Source organism: Myotis lucifugus, unplaced genomic scaffold (genome assembly GCF_000147115.1).
Source record: "Myotis lucifugus unplaced genomic scaffold, Myoluc2.0 scaffold_359, whole genome shotgun sequence".
Taxonomy (NCBI): domain Eukaryota; kingdom Metazoa; phylum Chordata; class Mammalia; order Chiroptera; family Vespertilionidae; genus Myotis; species Myotis lucifugus.
This window is the reverse complement of record NW_005871407.1, coordinates 167,140-179,415: the sequence shown is the minus strand read 5'-3', so window position 1 is coordinate 179,415 and position 12,276 is coordinate 167,140.

The window sequence follows — 12,276 nt, the reverse complement described above, 5'->3', positions numbered from 1 at the left end:
ATTTTTATAATTGATTCAACTTGCGACCACACAGGGATCGTATTAAACAAGCCGATTAAAATCCCAACCTCCGGAAAATACTGTTTCTTTTATAAGGGGGGGGTGGACCCCCCCCTTAGTAACAAAAGAACCAGAATTTCCGGAGGATGAGGCCCAGAAATCAGGATTTTAAAAAGATTCCCAGGTGATTCTAATGTTTAGCCAAGGTTGAGAACCACTGCTTTAAGGGATTAGGAAAACAAAACAAAACAAAACAAAACGAAACAAAAAACAAAAAAGAAAACACGCCAAACCAAAATTTGGCAGAAGAAAGGAAATAATAAAGATTAGAGCATAAATAAATAAAATAGAGAACAAAAAAAAAAAAACAGTAGAAAATATCAACCCAATTAAGGGTTGGTCCCCTGAAAAGATAAATAAAATTGGCACACCTTTAACTAAAATAATGAAAGAAATAAAGTGACCCAAATAAATCATAAATTTAAAAAAGATATTGCAACTGATACCACAAAAAGTCAAAGGATTATAAGATGTTATTATGAAAAACTATAAGCCAACAAAGAGGACAGCCTATAGTACAAGTATATGGGGAAAAAATTATTAGAAACATACAACTTACCGCAACTGAATCAGGAAAAAAAAGAAAATATACATAGACCAATTACTATTCAGAAGATTGAATTGGTGATCAAAAATCTCCCAATGAAGAAAAGGCAGAACCCAATGGCTTCAATGGTGAAATTTACCAAATATTTAAGAAAAAATAACAACTAACCTATCTCAAACTTTCCCAAACACTGAAGAAAAATGAATACTCCCAACTTATTTTATGAGGCCATAATTATCCTGATACCAAAACCAGAAAAGTACATTACTAGAAAAGAAAACTATAGGTTAACATCACTGATGAAATGTTACAGATACAGAAAGTCTCAATAAGAAACTAGCAAACTAAATTCATCAGCATATTAAAAGGATCCTATATCATAATCAAATAGGATTTATCTTGTGATATACAGATGGTTCAACAAATGCAAATCAATAGAATGGATATATCACATTAATAGAACGGAAAAAAGTATCATATCATCTTAATAGGTGCAAAAAAGCATTTGACAAACTTCAACATTCGTTCATGATAAAAGTGCTTAAAAAATAGGCATAGAAAGAACATACCTCAACATAATCCTATGTAATAAAAGGGTAATATGCAAATAGACCAAGTGGCAGAATGACCAAAATGCCTGTGGCCCTTCACCCCAGCCAGCCCCGCCCCCTAGCGGGCACCCCCACCCCAATCGGGGGCGGTGTTGGCCGGCAAACCACCCATGGCCCCTCGCCCCGGCCTGACCCACCCCCGAGTGGCCCCTGCTCCAGCCGGCCCGCCTCCAATGGCCCCCATCAGGGCAGGCTGGCTGGACCCCACCAGTGCATGAATTCATGCACCAGACCTCTAGTAAAGGCCATAAACGGCAAGGCTACAGCTAACATCCTACTCACTGGTAAAAGGTTGAAAGCTTTTCTTCTAAGATCAGAAATAAGACAAGGGTGCCCATTCTCACCACTCTTATTCAACATAGTAGTGAAAGTTTAGCAAGAGCAATCAAACAGCAAAATAAATAAAAATGTTTCAGGATTGGAAAGGAAAAAGTAGAATTGTCACTATTTGCAGATGACAACATTTTATGTATAGAAAAGTCCTAAAGACTCAGACAAAACACCGTGAAAGCTACTTTATGAGTTCAGTAAAGTTGCAAGATACATAATTAGCACACTAAAATTAGTGGCATTTCTATACAATAACAACAAATTTTCTATAAAGAAAATAAAGAAGTTGATCCCATTTACAATAGCATTAAAAATACTTAGGAATTAATTTAACTAGGAATGTGTAAGATCTCTACTCTGAAAACTACTAGGTATTGATTAAATAAATCAAAGAAGACAAAAATAAAGGGAAATATGTCCCATGTTCATGGATTGGAAGAATTAATACTATAAAAATGCCAATACTACCAAAAGTCAGCTGTAGATTCAATGCAATCCCTATCAAGATTCAAATGACATTTTTTCAAAAGTAGAAAAAAAAAACTGCTAAATTTTATTTGGAACACAAAAAACCCTGATACCAAAAGGAATCCTGAGAAAGAAGAAGAAAACAATATGTATTACACTTCCTAATTTCAGGCTGTAGTATAAAACTAAAGTCATCAAAACAGTATTGTACTGGCATAAAAACAGACACATATAGATCAATGGAACAGAATTAAGAGGTGAGAAATGAACCCAATGATAAGTCAACTAATATTTGACAGGGCAACCAAAAATACTCAATAGAGAAAAGATAGTCTTTGCAATAAATGGTTCTGGGATAACTGAATATTCATATGTAAAATAATAAACCTGAATATCTGTGTTAAACCATTCACAACAATTAACTAAAAATAGATTAAAAACTAGTAAGCCTTGAAACTATGAAACTCCTAGAAAAAAAAACAGCAATAAAGCAATTTGACATGGCATTAGTTATGATTTTTGAATATGACACCTAAACACAAGTAACAAAATAAAAAGTAAACAAGTCCGACTATGTTAATTTAAAAAGCTTTTGTACAGAACAAGAAACCATCAACAAAGTAAAAAAAGAGAAACTATGGAATGAGAAAAAAATATTTATAAACCATATATCTTATGAAGAGTTATTATCTCAAATATACAAATAACTTATACAACTCAGTAGCAAAACAAACACATAACCCAATTATAAATGGGCAAAAGACCTGAATGGACATTTTTCCAATTAAGATATAGGAAGGTCAAAAGGTACATGAAAAGATGCTCAATATCAATAGTCATTAGGGAAATGCAAATTAAAAGCTCAATGTGATATCTCCTCATTCCTATTTGGCTATTATAAAATAGGGAAGAGATAACAAATATTGATATAGATTTGGAGAAAAGGGCATCCTTGTTGGCTTATAAATTGCTATAGCCTATAGAAAACAATATAGAGGATCCTCAAAAGATTAAATATGATCCAGCAATTTCATTTCAGGTAATACATCCAAGGGAAACAAAAACATTAAATCTAAAAGATGCCTGTACCCCATGCTTATAGCAGCATTATGTAGAATAGCCAAGACATGGAAACAAGGTATCCATGGGTGGATGAATGGATAACAAAGTTGTGGTGTATTTTATACAATAAAATGTTTCGATTTAAAAGAGGAGTAAATCCTACCATTTCTGACAACATGGATGGATCTTGACAATATTATGCTAAGTAAAATAAATCAGACAAATACTAAATACTGTTTGACCTTACTTATTTATAGAATCTAAATTTTAAAAAAAATCAAACAACAACAAAATAACCTCATAAAAAATGAGATCAGACTTGTGGTTAACAAAGGTAAAGGGTATAGCGAGGGGAAATTGAAGGAAGGTAGTCCAAAGGTACAAACATCTATATACATAAAAGTCTAAGCAACTGTTACGGTGGAGCAACTGGAATGACCAGAAAGACCAGAATGACTGGAACGACTGGTCACTATGACATGCACTGACCACCAGGGGCAGACGCTCAATGCAGGAGCTTCCCCCAACTCGCAGGCTCCGATTGCTGATGGGGGCTGCCGGCCAACCTCCTGGTCACTCCCCCTGGCTGGCAGGTCCCAATCACCCAACTGGGGCCAGACCCCGGGCTGGGCTGGGGAATTGGGAGTAGGTGGAGGTGGACACAGGTGGTGAGGGAAGGAGGAGGCAGGGAGATGGGGAAGCAGGGAACCTGATCAGCCCTGATCACCAGGCCAGGCCTAAGGACCCCACCTGTGCATGAATATCATGCACCGGACCTCTAGTTCAATTATAAGATAAATAAGTAGTGGGGAAATAATGTACAACATGCTCATTACAGTTAACAGTGTAATTTCTATGTGTTCTCATCACAAGGACATTTTATTTTTTATAATTGTTTCTGTAGAAGAAAATGAATGTTAGTTGAACCTATCGTTTTAATCATTTCACAATACATGTAAAGCTTTATGCCTTAAACTCATACAGCTATATATGTCTATTATTTCTCAAAACAACTAAAAGAAAAAAAAATAAAAATTGTATGGTTGATCCTTGAGCAACACAGGGGTTAACAGGGCCAACTTCCCGTTCAATCAAAAATCCAGCAGCTCACTGCTTAAGTGGACTCCCAACCTCCAGTTGACACTTGAACAACATGGGTTTGAATTGCACGGGTCAACAGAACTGCAGTCAATTGAAAAAATCCATGCAAAAGTGGACTTGGGTAGTTCAAACTTGTACTGTTTAAGAATCAACTCTAATTCTTCTTCTTTTGCTACCATTGTTTATCACAAGAAGACCATTCATGTTATCATTGTTATCTTATATGTAGTGTGTGTTTTATTTGGATGCCTTGGAGAATTATTTCATTGTTTCCAGCAATTAAATTGTTGGGTGCCATATATTTTAAAAGTCTGTTAAGATTTTTAGTTTTAAATTTTATCAAATTTGGAAATCTTTGAATATTACTTACTTAAATATGTTTTTAGCCTACCCAACCTCTCCCAAACACTAATGACATATACATTTGTCTGCTTTATATTATCTCATAGTTTATTAAAATATTGTTATATGCAAGCTTTTTTCTCTTTAAATTTCTGTGTAAATATTTTTGACTGCTTTGTCATCAAGTTCACTAATCTTTTCTTCTACAGGTTCTAATTTATTGTTATGCTTATTCAGTAACTTTTGATTTCAGAAAGTACTGTTTTCTGCATAAGAATTTTATTTTGTTCTTTATAGATATTCTATTTCTTTCCCACATACTATTTGTGTTTTTCTTTAATTTTGTTAAAATATATATATTTTTTATTTCAGAGAGAAAGTTTGAGGGAGAGAGAGAGAGAAACATGGGTGATGAGAGAATCATTGATCTTTATGCCCCCCAATGGGGTCCAAGCCTGCAACTGGACATATGCTCTATCCAAGAATTGAACCATGACATCCTGGTTCATTGGTTGACATTTAATCACTGAGCCACACCAGGCTGGTTTTCTTTGCTTTTTTTTTTTAGAGCAGGTTAATAATGCTTATAAAAGATGTTAAAAAATGAGTCTGCAATCATTATATTATTAATTTAATTTTGTGTCTGATTTTAATATCTATTGTTTTACTTGATTGTCAGTGATATTTTCCAATTCTTCACAATTTATTTTTTTAATTTTTAATTTAGTCCAATAGTGTGAATGCTACATTGTTGAGAGTAACAAGATTTTGTTTTCTTTTGCTTAATGTCTGTTGATGTTTGTTTTGTCATACATTTTGATTATTTATAAACTAGTGGCCTGGTGCATGAAATTTGTGCACATTAAAAGGGGATTAATTAGAGGAAATATTTTAATATTGCTATTTTCCCTTTCTCTATAATAGAAGTGTTAGAGATGAAAGAAAATTAGTAAAATGTATATGAAAATCGTCCTCCTGTCAGAGTCTGGGGCACACTGCAGGACCCAGAGTCAAGTCCCTGCCCACCCGCATGAACCTCAAAATCGCATGAGACCTAGACCCTGCTGGCCCCACCCCCATTGGGCAAGATCCAGATCCAGCTGGCCCCACACCCATCAAGCCCCACTGGGGGGGAGATGCAGCCTCAAGTCCCCCAGCCTGGCACCAGGCAGAGGGTGCAGCCTCAGGTCCCCCGTCAAGCCCTGCTGGGTCAGGGGCATGGCCTCAGGTCCTGCAACCTGGCACCAGGGCAGGGGGCACAGCCTCAGGTACCCTGGCCCAGGGTGGTGGGCACAGCCTGAGGTCCGCCGTCAAGCCCCACTGGGCAGGGGGTGCAGCCTCAGGTCCCCCGCCTAGGCCCTGTGCCACACAGCTTTAGGAGCTGATCGCTCCTTACAGCTCGTTAAGGGAACCCTGCTTCACGCTATACATGAATTAATTGGTATTCAAGCAATAGATTCAAATATACCTGCTATGAACTGAACATCTGTTATAATTGTTCTCAGTATCTAATACAGGGGTCCTCAAACTTTTTAAACAGGGGGCCAGTTCACTGTCCCTCAGACCGTTGGAGGGCCGGACTATAGTTTGAAAAAAACTATGAACAAATTCCTATGCAGACTGCGGTGGCAAAAACACCCGGCGGGCCGGATAAATGTTTTCGGCGGGCCGCATGTGGCCCGCGGGCCGTAGTTTGAGGACCCCTGATCTAATATATGACATGATGACTATAGTTGATACCACTGTATTGTATAATTGAAATTTATAAGAGTACAAGTAAAACATTTTCACACAAAAAAGTAAATGTTCATTGATGATTATGTTAACTTCATAAAGTGAATCCTTTCACAATGTGTATATATATATATGTATATATATATATATAATCATCACATTATACACTTTAATTATCTTATAATTTTGTTAGTTATACCTCAATAAAGCTGAAAAAATCAAAATCACAAACAAAAATCAATAAATATGTATGCACAGAAACTATGATCACAGAATTTAAAATATTAACATATCCTTTGCAGCAAGTTGAAAGTAAGAATAACTCTGTATCAGTGATTTCTACAGGGTGGGGCAAAACTATGTTTATAATTGGTTGTATGGAAAATAATATAATAATTAATAAATAATAATACAATAATAAACTGTTTCTCATACTCAAAACTGTAAACTTACTTTAGCTACGCCCTGTACATCTAATCATTATGATTTGTATATCAAAGCATCACATTGTACACTTTAGTATCTTACAATTTTGTCAGTTATATCTCAATAAAGCTAATAAAATCACAAAAAAATAACAATAACTACATACCTCACAGAAACTATGATCTAAAGATTTTAAAATACTAAGTCACCCTTCAGAGCAAAATGAATAGAAATAACTAAAATCCTGATATGGTATTTAGTTATTTATGCAATTAATTTTTATGACTCTTTTTTCAAGTCCTTAAGTGTACTTATTTTTTAAAAGGTATCTTTATTGTTTAAAGTATTACAGATGTCCCCTTTATTTGTTTGTGTGTTTTTCCCCCATTGACTCCCTGCACCCCATATCCACCCCTCCCAGGCCTTCACCACTCTTTATCTGCATCCATAGGTTATGCATATGCATCCAAGTTCTTTGGTTGATCTCTTTCCACTCACCCTGCCTTCCCTCTGAGATTCAACAGTCTGTTCCATGCTTTTATGTTCCTGGATCTATTTTGTTTATCAGTTTATTTTGTTCATTAGACTCCACATATGAGTGCGATCACATGAATAGTTATCTTTCTCTGACTGGCCTATTTCATTTAACATAATGACCTCTCAAGCTGTGGTACATTTACACATTGGAATACTACACAGCTCAAAAAAAGAAATAACTCTTACCATTTGCAACAGCATGGGTGGCCCTAGAGAGTATTATATTACTACTTAATTTGAAAAAAAATTATGATATTATTTTTAATATTTAAGTGGATCTTAGAATGCAGAAATTTTGACTATTTCCTATCTTCTAAAATATAAATGAAAAATCAAACAATTAAATAAGCTTTAATAATATTTGTCAAGGAATTATTTACAAGAGTGTCTAATGTTATTTTTAAAAGCAGAAGTAAAAATGTACAACTCTCAATTTCATCACTAATACAAGGAAATGATGTGCTTGCTTAATTTATTGACCATGTCAAAAATGATTATAATGAAGAGAATAATGGAAGAAAAACATTATGCAAGATAAGGGTAGAGCATGAATATTTTTTAAAAGCTGAATCTGTTTAATATGGATATAGATAAAAAATTAGGCTGGCCCAGCTTGAGTGACTAGGTTGTCTGGGTGCCATCCTGTGCATGGAAAGGTTGTCAGTTGGATTCCAGGTCAGGGCACCTATCTGGGTTGCAGTTTTGATGCCCAGTCAGGGCACATAAGGAAGGCAACCAATCAATGTTTCTCACATTGATGCTTCTCTCTCTTTCCTTTCCTCTCTCCAAGCATGTCCTTAGCTGAGAATTAAAAAAAAAAAAAAAGATAAGGCGGAGTGACAGAAAATGACAGTATAAAGAATGTAACTATCGCCCTGACCGGTTTGGCTCAGTGGATAGAGCATTGGCCTGCGGACTGAAGGGTCCAGATTCGATTCCGGTCAAGGGCATGTACCTTCGTTGCAGGCATATCTCCAGTAGGGAGTGTGCAGGAAGCAGATGAATCGATGTTTCTCTCTCATCGATGTTTCTAACTCTCTATCCCTCTCCTTCTCCCTTCCTCTATATGTATATGAATGTAACTATCATGAAACTATCTGATTGTAATATAGTAAAATGAATATATGATGCATAACAAAAAAAATTATTTTTAACATTTTTAAACATTTTGCTACCAGCTAATAACCTACATAAAAATTTGGAGTATACTTCAAACATTTTTGTATCTGTGCTGTTTAATATGAGTCCCAGGATGCAGCTCAATCGTCATTGAATGAAAGAAAAACAGACAAGATGGGGTGCATTCAGGGTGGTAGAGCCATATGCTAATGAACAAAATATATCCAGAGACATGGAACAGACTGAAGAATCTCAGAGGGAAGGAGTGGGTGGGCAGGGAGAGATTAACCAAAGAATTTATATGCATATATGCATAGCCCATGGACACAGACAATAGTGTGGTGAAGGCCTGGGAGGGCAGGTGCAGGGTGGAAAAAAGAAAAAAAAGAATAAATTAACAAATTAATAAATAAATGAAACAGTATTATATTTCAGTAAATTATAATGATACATGATTCATGTGATTCTCATAAATAACTGTGAGCAAAATATACATAGAAAAGTAATCTAGATAGATCATAAATTGCCTTTCTTTGAGAATTTTACCCATTTTCCACAGGACATATACTCCTCATTTGCCTTTCCCAAGGAAACAATTAACTATTGAATAGCTTAGGTCAGTGGTCGGCAAACTGTGGCCACTTGAGTGTGGCTCTTCCACAAAATACCATGTGCGGGGGCGCAAGTACGGTGTGATTGAAACTTCGTGGCCACACCCAAGGGGCCAAAGAGCAGCATGTGGCTCGCGAGCCACAGTTTGCCAAATACTGGCTTAGGTTCTTCTCTGGAAAATTAAACAGACTCCTAAAATTATTCTAACTCGTAATTCCAAGCTCTGTACTATTGTTCCAGAGAAAAACAGCATTTCAAAATCAAAAGTTGAATTAGTTTAATTCATAATCTATTACTTAAATCCCTCAAATAATTAAGTTGCTTGGTCACAGTTAAAAACAGGCAATGCACTCATACTAATTAGATCCTATTGGGACGTCAGACCTTCCACATGTAAAAAGCAATTTCACTGACTGATGGCTGTGACAGTTGTGAGAGTGGGGAAAACAAAAATAAGGACACAGTAGAATTGTTGCAAATGTATATAAATAGAACCTACTCATAAAAGTAAAGTATATTTTCCCATTTCTCTTAGTATTTTCCTGTTGAAATTTGACATTAAAAAACACACAAAACATCCAAGAAGTTCTGACTCACATTACCACTACTTAGTTTTCCATGGACCCCAGAAAAGTGTCTCTTAAAAATGTCACACATCCAGGAAAAAAAATCAAGCTGCATAGGTGCTCCCTTGTAAAGGGAAAAGTTAAAAGAGGACAAAAACTTAATAATTAAAATTTTCTCCCTCCCCCCTCAATATATCCCCTTTGAAAAGCCATCGAGATGCGCTTGCAAGAAATCCAGGTTTTCTAGCAGGATGTTAACAACAACAAAAACAAAGTTAACATATTTTGCAATCTAAAGTTTGCTTCCTTATTTTAAAATGGCATTTGACTTTTTTATTCCCTGATTTCTTGGTTTTTAAAATATAACATTGTAAAAATATTTTGAAATGCTCATTTTCATCTCCCTGAAACTTATAAATATGATGCCTGTGATAATTCTTTGCTGTCATGGAGATTTATGAGAACCAAGACACCTGGTATAGTTTTCACTCACTTTCAGAATTACTTTCACAAAAGAACTACCTCAGTTCATTTTTTTCTCCCCTAAGTATTCATCATGAATGTGTTGTGACCATCATTGAAGCCGGTCTCTTCATAAAGCAATCTGTAAAGAACATGGCAAAAGATCCTGGACAGAACCTGGCTGGGGAACCTAGACAGAACATGGCAGGAGGACCTGGACAGAACCTGGCTGAAGAACCTGGCTAGAACTTGGCTGGAGAACCAGAACCTGGCTGGATCCTAACCAGAACTTGGCTGGATCCTAACCAGAACTTCGCTGGAGATCCTGACCAGAACTTCGCTGGAGATCCAGACCAGAACTTGGTTAGAGATCCTGGCTAGGCTGCTGATCAACTGAACGCTGTCTCCGTGTCATTCCTTCATCGCCGACTCCGTCTACACCTTTGGGGACCCCTGGACCTGCTGGGGCTGGACCCCAACACAACACTAGATGCATCCTTCCTTGGTTCAGAGCTTTCCTTGTCCCAGGCACTTCCAAGCCCACCAAAGGTAGCAACCATCTGCAGATCACTCTGTAGTTTGTGTTGGATGACCCTAGGCAGGGCACAGGCAGTGGCTGACTTTTCACCTCCCAGGATGCCCCACAACCACTGCACCCAGAGGACAGTTTCAGACCATGCCAGATTATAACCCTACCACTTCCATGAACGGCATATTCAAGGGGTGCATTGGTGAGCACCAAAACCCCACTGAAGCAAATCCTGTTCTGTAGAGCAAACTCCTTCACGACAGCTCCTTCACTGTAGTCACAGTCCTCACAGCCAATTGGTCTAGGGGGGTCAATTTTTCCCAGTGATGCTAACAGCAATCAAGGCTCAACTAAAACAGGACTGTGCACACAACCCACACAGGGGCACACTTGGATTGTCCAGCTCAGTTGACTAGGGAGCCTGTACCACTATAGAACACCTACTACACAAGGCCACTCTACTAAATCCAGAAGATGTTGCAGCTCTACCTAATACAAAGAAACAAACACAGGGAAGCATCCAAATAATGGAGACATAGAAACATGTCCTAAATGAAAGAACAGGAGAAATATCCAGAAAAAGAACTAAATGAAATGGAGGCAAGCAAACTACCAGAGGCAGAGTTTGAAACAATGGTTATAAAGATATTGAAGGAACTTAGTGAGAACTTAAACAGCATGAAAAAGGACCTAAAAACCATTTAAAACCAGTCAGAAATAAATGATACACTAACATGAAATGAAAAATAATTTACAGGGGATCAATAAAATAGATGACTATGAGAAACAAAAAATTGGTGATTTGGAAAATAAGGGAGCAAAAAACACCTAATCCGGACAGCAAAAAAGAAAAACAGTCCAAAAATATGAGGATAGTGTAAGGAGTCTCTGGAACAACTTCAAGCATGTCAACATTTGCATCATGGGGTGATGGAAGGTGAAGAGAGAGAGGAATAAATTGAAAACCTATTTGAAAAAATAATGACAGAAAATGTCCCTTATCTGGTGAAGGAAATAGACATACAAATCCAGGAAACAGAGTCCCAAACAAGATGAAACCATAGAGGCTCACACCAAGAGACATCATAAATAAAATGCAAAAGATTAAAGACAGAGAGAATCTTAAAGGCATTAAAAGAGAAACAGTTAACTATAGAGGAGCTCCCATAAGACTGTCAGATGATTCCTCAAGATAAACTTTGCAGGCCAGAAGGAAGTGTTAAGATATATTCAAAGTGATGAAAAACAAGGATCAACAATCAAGATTACTCTACCCAGCAAAGCTATTATTTCTAATTGAAGGACGGATAAAGAGTTTCCCAACCAAGAAAAAGTTAAAGGAGTTCATCACCACCTATGGTGATGTTAAAGAATGAAATGTTAAAAGATCTTCTTTAAGAAGTATAAAAAAAGATAAAATATATGAATATGTGAACAATAAAATGGCAATAAATACATATTTATCAACACTTGTATCTAAAAAATCAAAACAAATGTACAAGCAGAACAGAGACAGACTCATAGATATAAATGACATTTAAATGGTTGCCAGATAGGAGGGGGCTGTGTGAAAAATGTGAAAGGATTTAGAAGTAAAAATTGGTAATAAAAGAATAGTCATGGGGATGTAAAATACAGGATAGGGAGCATAGTCAATACTTTTCTAATAACTTTGTATAGTGTCAGATGGGTATGAGATTAATTGGGATGATAACTTAGAAAATTATATAATGTCTAATCACTGGGGTGTATACCTAAAACTAACATAAT